Source organism: Pleurodeles waltl, chromosome 10, assembly GCF_031143425.1.
Source record: "Pleurodeles waltl isolate 20211129_DDA chromosome 10, aPleWal1.hap1.20221129, whole genome shotgun sequence".
Classification (NCBI taxonomy): domain Eukaryota; kingdom Metazoa; phylum Chordata; class Amphibia; order Caudata; family Salamandridae; genus Pleurodeles; species Pleurodeles waltl.
In genome coordinates, this window is record NC_090449.1 from 526,476,225 (window position 1) to 526,490,230 (window position 14,006).

The window sequence follows — 14,006 nt, forward strand, 5'->3', positions numbered from 1 at the left end:
TGGTATGGCTGTAATTTTGTACTGCATTATTACAATGTGATGTTGTGTTGTACTATGGTTGTTGTGTTATGGTCTTTTTTGTGTTGTGCTCTATTACATTTTAATTTTGTTGCTATGTTGTTTTATGCTAGTTATAGTGTTATGTTCTGTTGTTTATTTTTGTAATTTCAGCAAATGACACTATATTTTCAGCCAAAAATAGCAGATGCATAATATCTTCTTTTGAAAAGCAACTATTTACCATAATCTAAGGTGGGAAAACAGTACTGCTTCAGTTCTTCAACTGTTTCATACTCCAGTGAGCCCAAAACTGTAGCAGACACCTGTCTTAAATTAGCATAGTACTTCTAGTGCTTATTTTATTCGATGTGGCCCCAAATAATGAGTGCTATGTAGAGTGGGAAGAGATCCAGTCTTATTTTTCTAGTCTCTGTGGAGCCGATGAGGAGGTGGCAGTCTTGGAGTAGAAGCTTTGCCAATGATTTGGTGTCTGAATTTTGCATTAAGAAGGGAAATGGTCTTCTTTTGCAATATTTAGTGGAAGAGGTTCAAGAGGTTTATTGTGGTGATTTGGGAAGAGACTGGTGGGGGTGTATTTATATTGGCCGATTTACAAAAGTAATTAAACGGTTAGAAAATCAGCTTGGAACGGTGGAGAGACATGCATTCAACAAACCTATTCAAGGGTTTCATGTGACAATGTAACTCTTCTTTCTAGCTTTGAGCATGTTGGCCAAGAAGACAGATGTTTTTTGCTTTGCTTCATCTGCAAGAGTTACCATCATCAATGAAGCACTGTTTAATAGCTGCTGAAGAGGTAATAATCATTTGGTGCTACTACATAAAGCATGTTTAAATTGTAATGCTGGCAACATTTCAAGCCTTGATTTGTTGGGCTGTGTTAATATACGAGAGTTATAGGATGGAAATAAATTGTATGTCTCTAAGAGACATTTAGAGTTGCTGCGGTGGGATGGATCATCGTTCTTATCCCCAGTGTAGAAACGTTGGTTTTGGTAGTACAATCAAAGGATCAATGTCAACATATAATTTGACAATTACAGGAAATTTTGTGGTATATTAGGTAAGATGATTGCTTATCAACACAAAATCAAGCTGAAGTTGAGACTAGCTGTGACTGTAAGATGTACATTGTATACGGTTCCCACCAATGTCAGCTGGAGGGTTCCAACATTCTGGAATTCCTACATGAAAGTAAGGTCACTGAGTCCATCGAATATACATTATTGCTAACACCTGTTTGTGTAGCACAAAAAAGAAAGGGACAGTTTCAGGTTCAGTGTGTACTCAGCTTAAATAACATAATTTTGTAGATTGCAAACTCACTACAGTTTCTTCTACCTAATATCATAGAAATTTTTGCCTCAAAGCTGCATTTTAGCAAATTAATGTTTGCTTAGATTCCTGAGTATAGAGTGTTGGGCTGTTCTGTGAATATCATTCTGTTTGCCATTCGCCTTCGCCGTATTTTAGTGTTATGTATGAACTGTTTGGTGATAAACAATGTATTCAGGAAAGTAAAGGTGATGCCCTTACTTTGGTGATAATCTACCTAGATACCTCGCAGTCCTGAAGTCTGTACTCAGTACCATTAAGTCATGTGACAAGTCTATCAGTAAAGACAAGTTTTTGATTTTACCTGATGAGGTTGAATAGTCAAGTAAAGGTATCAGGTCCAAACAAGGTTGAGTAAAAGCTATGAGACATGCTACATACCTTATAGTTTGAGAGAAGTTAGTTTCGTTCCTAGATCTTCCTAGATCTTGTGAATACTGTACAGAGAGTGTACAGAATTTGACCAGACAGACAGAACCAATTCGTTGAAAAGGGGCGTCATATGCATGGAATACCAAGAGACAGAAACCGGTATGCTTTCTCTTGCTTTACTGAGGTTAAATTGTGGATGTCCTTATGTTATGACCCCAAATGCTAGTGCATACGATTTGGACAGAGCTTTAATGAGGTGAAGAATAATGTTGAAAGTATCACTGTCAGAGCTGGACTGGCCTTTTATTCCATCTGCCATTTCCACTGTGAGCTGGAATCTTTGGAGGTCCAATCTGAAAGCCTAGTGCTGCTGTCTCTGTCATTTTCTCCAGGTGCTCAATCATTTCTACAGACACAGAAGGTGGAACGTGCATAAGAGATCAGAGATGGAGGAGAGAGAATGGATGGATAGAATGAAAGCAATAGAGCATGGAGGAGAAGCAGGGCAGAAGAGCATGAAGCATGAAGAAGAGGGGCAGAAGAGCATGGGGAAGCAGTGGGGTCAGTTTGAGCATTTTTTCTATGATTGCTTTGAGTTCTACAATCTGGCCCTGATAACAATGTAGACTTCTCAAATGTTTTGATAGGCTAAACAGTACTGTTGCCTCCCTGGGAAATAAATGTTGACATACTATTTGATTGTGGATATGTTTTAAATATTTTGGGGGACAACATTTTATGATTGTGATGGATCACAAACTTTTTCTGCAACCTATTTTCTGCAATGGTGGAACTAGTAATACTAGAGATGTATTTTGGAGACTCCTTTCACATCTGTCTATGTTTCACTTCTGTAGTAACAATTTCTGCCCGGGCATAACAGTAGGGCAGACTGCCCTTTCCACATGCCCTTTGGCGCTGGTGATTATGAGGAGATAGAGAAATGCAAGGTGATAATAGTGAATTTAGTGAAACCTTTTGTTGAGTAATTGTGAAGAAATGGAACCTGGTAATGGAGCAATTCGAAGAACTGAGTATGGTTGCCAAGTACATTGTGAAGAGGTAACTAAGGAAGCTAGGTCCTCTGTGTGTTATTTAGCCTTCTTTCAAAGCTGCTGGTGTCCACAGTTCCTTTCAGGCACACCATTTTAGGATTTAGTAGAAAGAATGTATTATTGTTGTAAAAAACAAACTCCCTAATCGGGTGTTGATTTAGTAAAAGAGACAAGACGTGTCTCTGTAGTACTAGGAATTTTCATCTTTACCCCCAGCATGGTTTATATGGTGGTTACAAACATGAAAAAAATATTCTTCGGAAGGTGTGGCCGAAATAACGAGGACATTCCCATCCATTGTTGCCGGCTTCCCTGTGATAGATTGCTGTGTAAAGAAGATTTCAAAGTCAGGAAAACTAAAATTACACTTTCTGAAAACTGACAGTTTCTGAGTTCGTGGTTAGTGCATCTGACAATGGGGGAAAACCACATCTGTCACACTCTTAGTAATCTCTACTTCCAATTTACACACTTTCAACTCCATCAGGAATATGAAGATTCCAACACCATAGACTTTGAGAAATATGAATTTAATTACAATTTAGTCACAATCTTAATGTGTTTTTACAAAACGAATTTAAACACAGGTTTCATACAATAAGTTAGATATGTGTGGTATTTCTCTTCGTGTAGGTCCAAAAATAATGTCGACAAAGACTGTTTTAATAAAGACACCGATGTCGGTGTGGTATTTGATAATTCATATTTCGTACATAGAAATAACGACAACGAGCGTTTTATCGATGATAATAAGAACTGGGATAAAGATATATATTTTTAGATGGAATACATCATTTGATTGTCAAGACAATTTTTATAGCAATGCATATTAAAACTCTCTTTTAAATTCATATGTACCAGATAAACAAGTACCAGTGGGAACCAGTCTATCCTCATTAACAAAATGACTCACAGTGTGAAGTGCGCATTTAGATGACCCTATCAACGTGTAATTTAATAGCAACAATGCACCATCTTTTGGGGGTATAGAAATTATCTGTGGTAGTGAAATCCACTGACATTGTGCAGTGCCTTTGGGGTGATATTCTTGTTGGTTCAAACATGTTGTACAAACAAACAAATCATTGAAAGGTTCGGCTTAGTAATGTGAAATTCCAGAAAAAACAGCGTGGCCCTCTAAAGTATCAGGTTTCACCAGGACTGTATAGGAAATGGCTTCTCCTAAAAAAAATTAAAAAAAAGAAGTAAAAATTAACATAGTAGTAATAGTATAAATGAAGCTTTTACGTATCACTTTACACACATAAGGTCGCTGTTTTTAAGTTCAAACATATTATAGTGCAAATTCGTCCATGTCAATTTTAAGTGTTCATGAATAACCTCGCTGATAGTTATGTCTGTAAGTGCTAAAATAATAATGCCCCAGTGTTCATTACTCATCTAGGTATTCATTTGTAAAACCAAGGCACACATTTAATAAAGTTCTGCGCAAGTGTTCGCTCGTCGCAATGTAGTTTAGAGCTGTGCACGTGGCCTTTATAATGGTAAGTGAACCGACAAGCTCTCTCGTTAGAATGACATTGCGTTGGCGAGCGCCCGTGCAAATCTTTAGTAAATGTGAGACACGTTCTTTAAAATGGATAAGGCAATTTTGAATACGTCTGCAATTACAATACCAGAAAGTAGAGAAACTAAGGGCCGAGGAAAGCTTGGTGAAACAAGGGCGAGATTTAAGTGTAGGGCCAGATGTAGCATACGTTTTTACCCATTTTGTGTCTATGGGAAAAAGTGTTCGTACATATGGCCCTAAATTCTGCTTCTTTGCCCTTCACTCTATTCTGAGTTTTGCTCACAAACCATTTACCCTTAGCACCTCCGACACAGCCTTTCATATCAACCACCTTGAGTTCTAGGGGGTAACTGTACTTTCAGGGGTAGCTCCTCTGTAATAGCGGTGGAGCGTTGCTCCCCCTGCTCAGAGTCGTCGGTGAAAAATAAAATGATAGTAAAACAACTTTATTATCATTTTTATTTTCCACTGACTGAGCCAATAGAATCTAGGGTGTGGTGGGGCCACGGCAGGGAGGACGAGTGGCGGGCACTGAAAGTGTGCATGTTGGTTTGGCCGTCTGTCTTAGAACCAACATGCTCACTTATATTTCTCCAACCCAGCTGTGTTGCATTGCTGGGTGAAGAAAAGGCATAGTAAGACCAGCCCACTCAGGCCGATCCCAGCTCTGCTCTCATGCTTGGTATAGCAAGAGAGAAGCGTCTGGATTGGGTAGGGAGCCTGTGCTTGTGGCCCATGTCGGGATGAGAGGATCACCAAGGCAGCTGGCAACTACAGGTAAGTCTTTTTTTTTATTATTATTAATCCCCAACCCCACCAACCTCAATGCCCCACCACTTGAGTTTGGTGGCAGCCACCACTGTGTACTTTTAAAACAGATCTTCCCCTCATTGTCCATAAAGTAACCACTGAGCCGCTGGGCAGATATGTAATGGTCGGGGATCATTAGAAGGCTGCTTGTGATCTTCACTGAGTGTCTATTCTCCAGCATCCAGTTCTACTTCACCATCCACAATCTTTCACAGCTGCTGTTGGACTTCCCAGTGGGTCTAATGATCATAAGGGGAGAGTTTAACACAGTCATCGCTCCCTGCCTGGACTCCAACTCCCCTACCACAGCAACCATGCTCTGCCTGCTTGGGTACTGGACAGAGGCCAGTCCACCAAGAGATGAAACAATATATATACTTTTCTCCCCTGCATGACACATTGTCCATCATAGATTATTCCTTTGTTCTTGTCACTGATGTCAGTGCCCTTGTCAACTCCTGGGTACTTTTCAATGGTTTTTGGCAATTCCCCCTTGGTGGTAGATGCCTCATTTCATGAGTTGCTCCGAAACAGCATAGCAAAATGATTCAAACTGCATAATGGCTCTAATTCTTCCCGTCACTCTCTGGGAGGCTTTCAAGTCACTCAAAAGAGGTAATGCAATGTCAAACATTAGCTGTAAAACCAAAGATAGAAAGAGAGAAAAGTCAGGGCTAAAATGCCCAGTGGTAAATGTAGAAAAGGGTTTCACCACCTTTCCCTCAGAAGACACCAATGGACGTCTGGACCTCACCTGGACCTCGCTGAAACAGAAAGTCCTAGGCACTGCATGGTGGAGTTGGCTCCACCTGCAGGGCAGAATGTATGAAATAGGGGACATGGCCAGAATATTAATTTATTGGCTTGCCAGCAAAGGCCATGTTTGCAGACACATTCCCAAGGTCCACAGGACCAGAGGGCCAACAGAGGTGAAGGGATGCAACATCGTGGCCAAATTTGCCATTCACCTCAGATCACAGAATGGCAGTCACCCTCCAACTGCAGCTGAGAGTGACAGTCTCCTTATCCTCAGCCTATAGTCTGCCTAATGCCTGAGCTGAAACCATGACTTGGACCTCCTAATTAGTGCAGAGGAGATCTTCCATCGCCTCTATGCTGTCTGGAAAGGCTCCTGGATCTGAGTGCTTCCCTCTTGAGCTCTTCAAGAAGTACTCAGGTACTCCATGATGCCTACTCCCCATCCTAGGGCCCTGTGTAGGGATGCCAGTACACAATGATCCCTTCCCCACAACCATTAAGCGACCATGATCATTTCCTAAATCAATATTGAAGGAAACATTTTCATGAAAAGGCTTGCAACATGCCTGACTAATGTCATACGTCTTCTTATTCAAGAAGACCAGAATGGTTTCATGCCTGGTAGGGGCACTAGACACTGCCTGAGACAAGTGCAGGTCATGGTATCCCATACTGACAAATTGGCAATAGACAGTTCTCTCTTACTAATCAATATAAAACAGGCTAGGAGGGAATTTAAACTGTTGGCGTTATTGACCCTCTTCATAACAGATCACAGGCCCTTTTTAAAATGATCTCCCCCTCCCCTTCCTCTACGTCTTGCAGCACTATCCACACCCCATCCCTTCCTCATGTTTCGCCAACCTTCAATAATCCTTTCTCCCTTTCCTTTTGGCAAGAAAGACCCCTAGGTGTCTTTTGCGAAGTGCCAACAATCGCCACACGATGGGGGCCTGGGCTGGGCAAACATCCAGCTGTACTACTGGACCTTTCAAGGAGTTCTGATTAATGAATGGCTGCATGGGGGAAAACATGGTCCACATAACGCACTGGAGTTGAAGGAAACCGAGGCCCAGGAGTCCTGCATCTGCTATACATTGGAAGCCCGCCCCATCACCAGACTCCCTGACCTTTGCTGGTGAGCAGTGCTTAAGCACTTTGAATGGCATCAAGTCTTAACGGCTACGACTGCCCTGTGGCATGGCACCAGGGAGGCACAGACTGCAAGGCTCTAGGGACTTTCTCAGTGGCACCTGATTGGTATCTCCATCCTAGAGGATGGTTGTAAGGGGGCTACATTGAAACATTTGAGGCACTGTCAGCAGAGGTTCAGTTGCACAAAACACAACTCGACAGCTATCTACAGTGAAGGCATGAACTAGGCCTGTATCCAGACAGACATACCTGGTTGCCTGACCACAGCCGCTTGGTGGTTCACCTGTTGTTGGAAAAGCTTGGTAAAGGGTGTATCTCACAAATGTATAAGCTATTGTGTGTAATTCAAATCAAGAAATTGAGGGCGGCAGACATTGGAGAGCTGGAGGACACTGAATGGACTGAAGTAAAAATAAAAAATGTCAGCGATCTCCCTGCATCACAGGCTCATCCAGTTCAATTACTTTCACTGCTACTACTAAAGGTACGGCTGTCCACCCAAACTGCCTCAGTTCCAGAATGCGGCCTGGAACATTCTACAACACGTTATGGGGTGCGCAGTAGTTCAAAGTTACTGGCACATGATAAACAGGAATCTAGAGAGTGCCATGAGGAGCCTCTAGCCTTAGATCCAAAGTTTATCCTGCTAAGACGGATGGAAGAGATCTGCGGCTCATGCTGTGTCTGTACGTGGTTGTCCATAGAACACATAATAGCAAAGATAGATATAGTGCGCCACTGGTGGGAGGGTGACTCCCCCATGGTTAGTAAATACACCACAGAAAAGGATCATTGCACCAAATTGGAATAACTGGCATACAAAAATAGAGGTACAAGTAAGAAATACGCCAAGATGTGTCACCCATGGGCTTGAATCTACATCCCCCCATGTGATTTCACACTCCCCGGGACTGGTGTCTGTTGATGGCACAGTGGGGTATGTATCCTGACCATATCACATTTGTCCTTGGCTGCATTGTGACACTGTAGGTTGATACAAACCACTAATATGCTTTTGTTTTATGTTACATTTCTGGTTACGTAAAACCAAAAATCAATAAAAAGAGTTTATAAAAAAAATTAACCACCTTACTCGAAGATACGCAGTGACTCGATTTGAGAATTATCAACATCGAGTTCAACAATACCCTCATCTCTACACGTGTGAATGATAATATATTTTGCTGTACATCTCTCATCCCCACACACCCTTCTACCCATCTTCAGCAGCCAAGTTTGTTCTAGTTTTAAATTGTGCTTCTCTATTAATTTTCTTTGTAACCCACAATGAAGATCTGTTGTAGAAAATCATAGTTCTAATACTACATACAAAGGCATTCTGATTTTTAAGATTGCCATGTTGACACACTTGATCAATTAATTTTCCAGCCTAAACAGCTCTGGTTTCCATTAGGAATGAGTAAATATTTCAAAAAACATCTGAAGCCCAGACTACTGTTGTGTCAGAATAGCTATGGTATTTATAGCACCGGGTAAAAAAAATAAGTTACTTGCCTGTAACTTTAGTTCTGCAGTATTGCAATCTTTCATAGATTCACACGCTTGGATAATTCCCTGTTATTTAGATGCGAGTCCCCCAGTGCCTTACAATAACTATGTATTTCTAAACATAATGCATTTAGGTCCTGCAGCCTTCACTTTTGCAGCAAATTCTAGTCTGTTTAAAAAAGAGAGCAAGAATAGATTCAGCCAATCAGGCTGCACCTCCCTTTAGAACACTCCTGAGAGAGAGAGAAAGAGAGAGAGAGAGAGAGAGAGAGAGAGAGAGAGGTGAGCTTCTCAGGAGGGGAGGGAGGAACTACAGTTACAGGTAAGTAACTTTTTTCTTACTCCAGAATTGGAACTTTCATTGATTCACATACTTGAATCAGAGTAGATAGTAGAAGCACATTGTAATCTTAATCACACACATAACATTAATTACTGTGTATAGATGTCCTGATATCCACTAAAATAGGTTTGTGAAACAAAGAATTTAAATCTTAGGTATACAGTAAAAAGATACATATAGTTGTATGTTGTTGTGATAATCAGTATTAAATAGATGTTAGACAATGTGTGGAACTAATATTGGGATGATGTGAAAAAAGAACATAGCTCACCGTTACTGGAACAGATGCCTCAGCACCGCCTGACCTACTGCCACATCACCTTGAGGCATTGCATCTAGGCAGTAGTGTTACATAAATGTGTGAATATTCTTCCAGGTGGCTGCTCTACAAATGTCCTGAAGAAGCCCACCCTAAACAGTGTATACAGCTCTAGTAGAATGAGCATGTGTTGATGACTGTAAAGGATTCCCCCCTCCTTGGTGGCAGAAGTGAAGTGCACTAGATTTCCACCTAGCAATACCTTGATTGGAGACAGGATGACCTCTTCTTGGAGCACTGAATGCCACAAACAACTGGTTGGATTTTCTAAAATCCTTGCTTTTGTCCAAATAATATTTAAGGCAGCTTTTGATATCTAGAGAGTGAAGAGCTTGTTCTGCTGGCGTGGTAGTGTTCAGAAAGAATGTCTTTAACATAACTGGTTGATTAATGTGAACGTCTGAAGGGACCTTTGGGGATAAACTTTGGGTTTGTATGAAGGATCACTCTATCATCCTTAAACTGTAGGAAAGGCTCTTGTATGGTAAAAGCCCGGATCTCGCCAGCTCTTCTAGCTTAGGTAAGAGGCACAGGAAGACCAACTGTCCACAAGAGGAACTTTAAATCTGCCTTGTGAATGGGTTCAAATGAATGCTTCATCAACTGTGACAACACTGTGTTCAGATCCCAAAATGAATGATGGGAAAACTCACAATAGACCTCAGAGGAATTGTTTAATGATTCTAGCAGACCACAATGATGGTGACAAATGTACACTGATGGAAGCATGAGCTAATCCAGATCGCTCCAAATGCAATAGATATGGAAGAATCTGCTCATATAAGGACAAGGGCAGATGGATTTGAGCTTCTTGGCACCACACTCAAAATCACTACCACTTATGACGGTATGTTTTGTTTGTGCTATCCACTCTAGTGAGTATACCTCTACAGTAAGCAGAGATGTCTAAGTGGACGTGAGCCTGGAGCCAGGCTGACAAGTTAAGAGATCCAGGATCCGGGTGTAGCACTTAATCCTTGTTCATTGTCAAGAGGAAAGATGTTGTCCTTCGCAGAATGTGGGGATTCTCCAAAGGGAGAAGCAACTCTGTAAACCAATGTTGACGCGGCCACGTAGGGGTTATCAGGAGTATCCTGCAATGTTCGGTCTTGATCTTCTATAGAACCTTTGGACTGAATGGAATGGGCATAAAAGTGTAAACACATATTGTGGACAATGCCATCAAAAATGCATTCCTCTCTTGATCCTAGATGGTGATCCCAAATTGCAAAGAATCGGCCTTTGGTGTTCTGTGGAGTTGCAAATAGGTTGAGGTTCGGCTTGCCCCTTTGAGACAAGATTTAATCGATTGTGTCCTGATCCAATTCCAACTTGTGGTTCGATATTCTCAATATGCTGAGAGTATCTGCTATGACGTTTTCTTTTCCTGGAACGTGATTCACTTGTAGATGCAGTCCATGTAGGATGGACCAATTCAAAATGCATTGTGATTCTCGAGACAGGAGAAGAGATCTGGTTCTACCCTGCTTGTTTATATAAAGCATCATTGTTGTGTTGTCTGTACGTATTAGAACTACAGAGTTTTTTATCCTTGGAAGGAGAGCCTGTAAGGCCAGGTGTACTGCCCTGAGCTCAAGCAAAGTGATGTGATAACCCCTGTGTTATCTTCTCCATTTGCCACTGACTTGCACGTCTTTAAGGTAGGCTCCCCATCCCCCCAGGGAAGTGTTGATAGCTATGACCCATGGAGACTGAGTCCACCAAGATAAAGCCCTGATCATTGCTAGTGTAATGCTCACTGTATCATCAAAGGAACCTCTGGTTTGCTCCCATTGGCTGTCCAGTTCCTCCTGGAGGGGACGCATTCTCAGCTGGCAGAATGGAATCAGAGGAATCAGAGGAATGCAAGATGACATCATCGAAAATAGAAACTTGAAGAGGCGCACTGAAAGGGACTTTTTCTTTGAAATGACTTTGCTAATGATATTAGTTTTTGTTGTCCCTCCCTTGTAGGAAATGCTTTGTTGCAACCAAGAAATTGAAGTTTTTTGAGGGTTGAAAAATGTACTTTTAAGGTTGATTGTAGGACATAGCTCTTTGAACAGGGTCCTGCAAGCTGTCATTGATCTCTGAGCTTCTAGTTTGGAAGGAGCCTAGACTAACCAATGGTCCATATAAGGGAACAGCTGATGTTTTCACTTTCTTAGGAATGCTGCAAGTGGGGCCAAACATTTCGTGAATATCCTGGGGGCTGACTGCAGGACAAAGAGAAGAATTCTGAATTTAGAATGGCTGCCGGAAACCGTAAATCTGATAAAATTTCACTGTGACGGATGAATGGGGATAGTAAAGTATACATCCTGAGGTTTGAACTTTACATATAATCTTCAGGATTTAGAAATGGTAGGACATCTTGCAGTGTTTTCATATGGAATGACTCCTTTTTGAGATGAGTATTTAAATATCCGAGGTTGAAAGTTGGACCCCATTTCTTTTACTTCTTGCTAACTAGAAAGAAATAGGAATAGAATACATTCCCTCTTTCTGAAACAGGATCTATTTTAATTCCTCTATTCTGGAGTATGGTCAGTGCTTCCCGTTTGAGCGGATGGATATGCTTCTGACTGAGGGTATGAGGAGGATGCCTTGGTGGAATCTGAATGAATTCTAGGGAGTGACCAAATTGAACAAGGTCCAGGACACATTGGTCTGATATTGTGTCTTGCCAACACCGAATGGTAATTTAAAATTCTTCCTCCTAGCCTGAAAGTTGAGGGAACACTGGTAACCAGCTCTCTTAAAAGGTCATTGTCGATAACTTGTGTCCTTTCCTTGGCATCCTGCTCTGCCTATAGGCATGGGCCTATTGTAGACGGCCTGTGGAGGTTGTTTCTGAGGGTATTGTGGTTGAAATGGATGGTAGGAAGAGGAGTAGGAGGGATATATGTTCTACTGAAATCCTTCCTTGTATGATGGAAAACCTCGCCCTCTGGCACCTCGAAAGGACTGCTTCCTAAATTGAAGAGTTCCAAGGGATTGTGCTGTATCTATATCCTTTTTTTATTGTCTACAGGGCTTCATCAACATCTCCATCAAATGGGGGATCAAAGATCTTGGTGTGCACTTCTGACCTGAAAAGAATTCACTCTAAGCCAGCCCTGACTTCTAAGATCAGCCGCTCCCGAATGCTGTCAAAAGGCTGTACTGGCGATATCAACTGCACAGTCAGTGACTTCTACCGAAGTACATTCCCCCACCTGCATGAGTTTCTTAGCCTCTGCTTTGGCTTCATCTGCTAACTGGTCTAAGTATGGTGCTATGTCAGCCCATAGTTGTCTATCATATCTGCCTATTACAGCCAAGAAATTTGCCACCCTGGCAGTAAACGCCGACATAGAAGAGAAGCGTTTACCAATGTTGTCCAGGTGCCTACCCTTCTTGTTTGGGGGCGCAGATATTGAAGCAGAGGGATTTTTATTATCTTCTCTGGGTTGCCTGAATTATCACCAAATCTGGTTTAGGGTGACCATTTCGATAGGCTGAAGCATCTTCTGGAACATTATATTTTGTGTTCAGACATGGAAGAACAGTGGTAACTGTGGCTGGATATTTCATAGCTTTAAGTCCTTCCTTCCAAATATAGTTAATGATTGGCATTAATCTTACACTCTTTTGGAAGGGCTCATCAAAATCATAAAGGAAGCAGTCTGTCTGCTTTATAGGCAAATGGAGTGCAATTCTTTGTTCTGCTTTTTCCAATAAATTATGAAACCCCGATGTCTTCAGATGGGGAATCGACTGGAGTAGGTGATGGAGAGGATGGTATGGGTATGAGATAATTGTCCCATACCGAGTTGTTGTCACAGAGTTCTCCTTCCTCCCTGTCCTCATCAGAAGTTGATGGGTCTTGAAGAAGGGCTGACTGAGGTGCATGTCTTACAGCCTCAGGTATTGGTAATGGTGTATGTATGGGTGTAGAATGATGCGCTGCAGGTGACCTTGCTAGCGTAATCACTTGCTACATAGGGGTAGTCATAGGTGGAAAATATTTTTTGTAATCAGCAACCATGAGTTGTAGGTCTGAGATGAGTGACCCAGGTACAGGAACCATTTCCTCTTGGTATGGGCATCGTATCCCTGTGGGTCACAGACTTCTGGATCATACTCATCTTCCTCCTCTTCCTCCTCCTGACATTTAACATGCAGTTCAGATGGGCTGTGTGCCACACCAAAGTCTCCTCCATCTTCAAACTCATCCTCCCCCAGCACATGTCCAGGTATCAAAGGTTTTAATTTGCTTGGAGAGGTGTGAGATGGTGTCAAAAATTTGCTCTTTTCATGTTTTTACTTTTTTTCCCTTGTCGACTGTGTCACTAAGGAAGTGACAAGAAGTGGCATCATGGAAACTGTGTGCTCCACCAATGAGGAAGCCGCTGTCTGTTTCTCTGGTATTTGCGGTGAGGATAGGGAAATGTTGATGGTCTCGTAGAGAACACCAACGACAATGGTATCACCGTCATGAAAAAAGAGGTAGTGCATAGTGTGGAGACGGTGCTTTTAGTTGCTGTCATTGAAGCTGCTGTAATTGTCTTTGTCGTTGATGGTAGAGATAATGAGGCTCTCGTCGACAGTACAATTCTCATCAATGACTTGTCAGAGGATGGCACAGAGGACTGGTTTATTAAAGGAGTTTTGAGCCTTTTTTTACGTTTCAGAATGTCTCTTTTTCGCCTTTTGTTTTTCAGAAGGCAAATGTCTGTGAGGAGAACTGGAAGGACTGTGGCCTTTAGAAGACTCATGAGTGATCTTTTTGAGGCCTTTTCAGGCTGATCACTG

General features: G+C 41.8%; 1 protein-coding gene across 1 annotated transcript in view; it reads right to left on the reverse strand.

The window, feature by feature from the left end:
• Positions 1–3,294: 3,294 nt before the first annotated feature.
• MYL3 (myosin light chain 3) overlaps positions 3,295–14,006 on the reverse strand; it is a 185,604-nt gene continuing 174,892 nt past the window's right edge. Inside the window, exon 7 of the mRNA XM_069210955.1 lies at positions 3,295–3,965. The gene's annotated coding sequence lies outside the window, so the exon portion shown is untranslated. The remainder of the gene's footprint in view (positions 3,966–14,006) is intronic.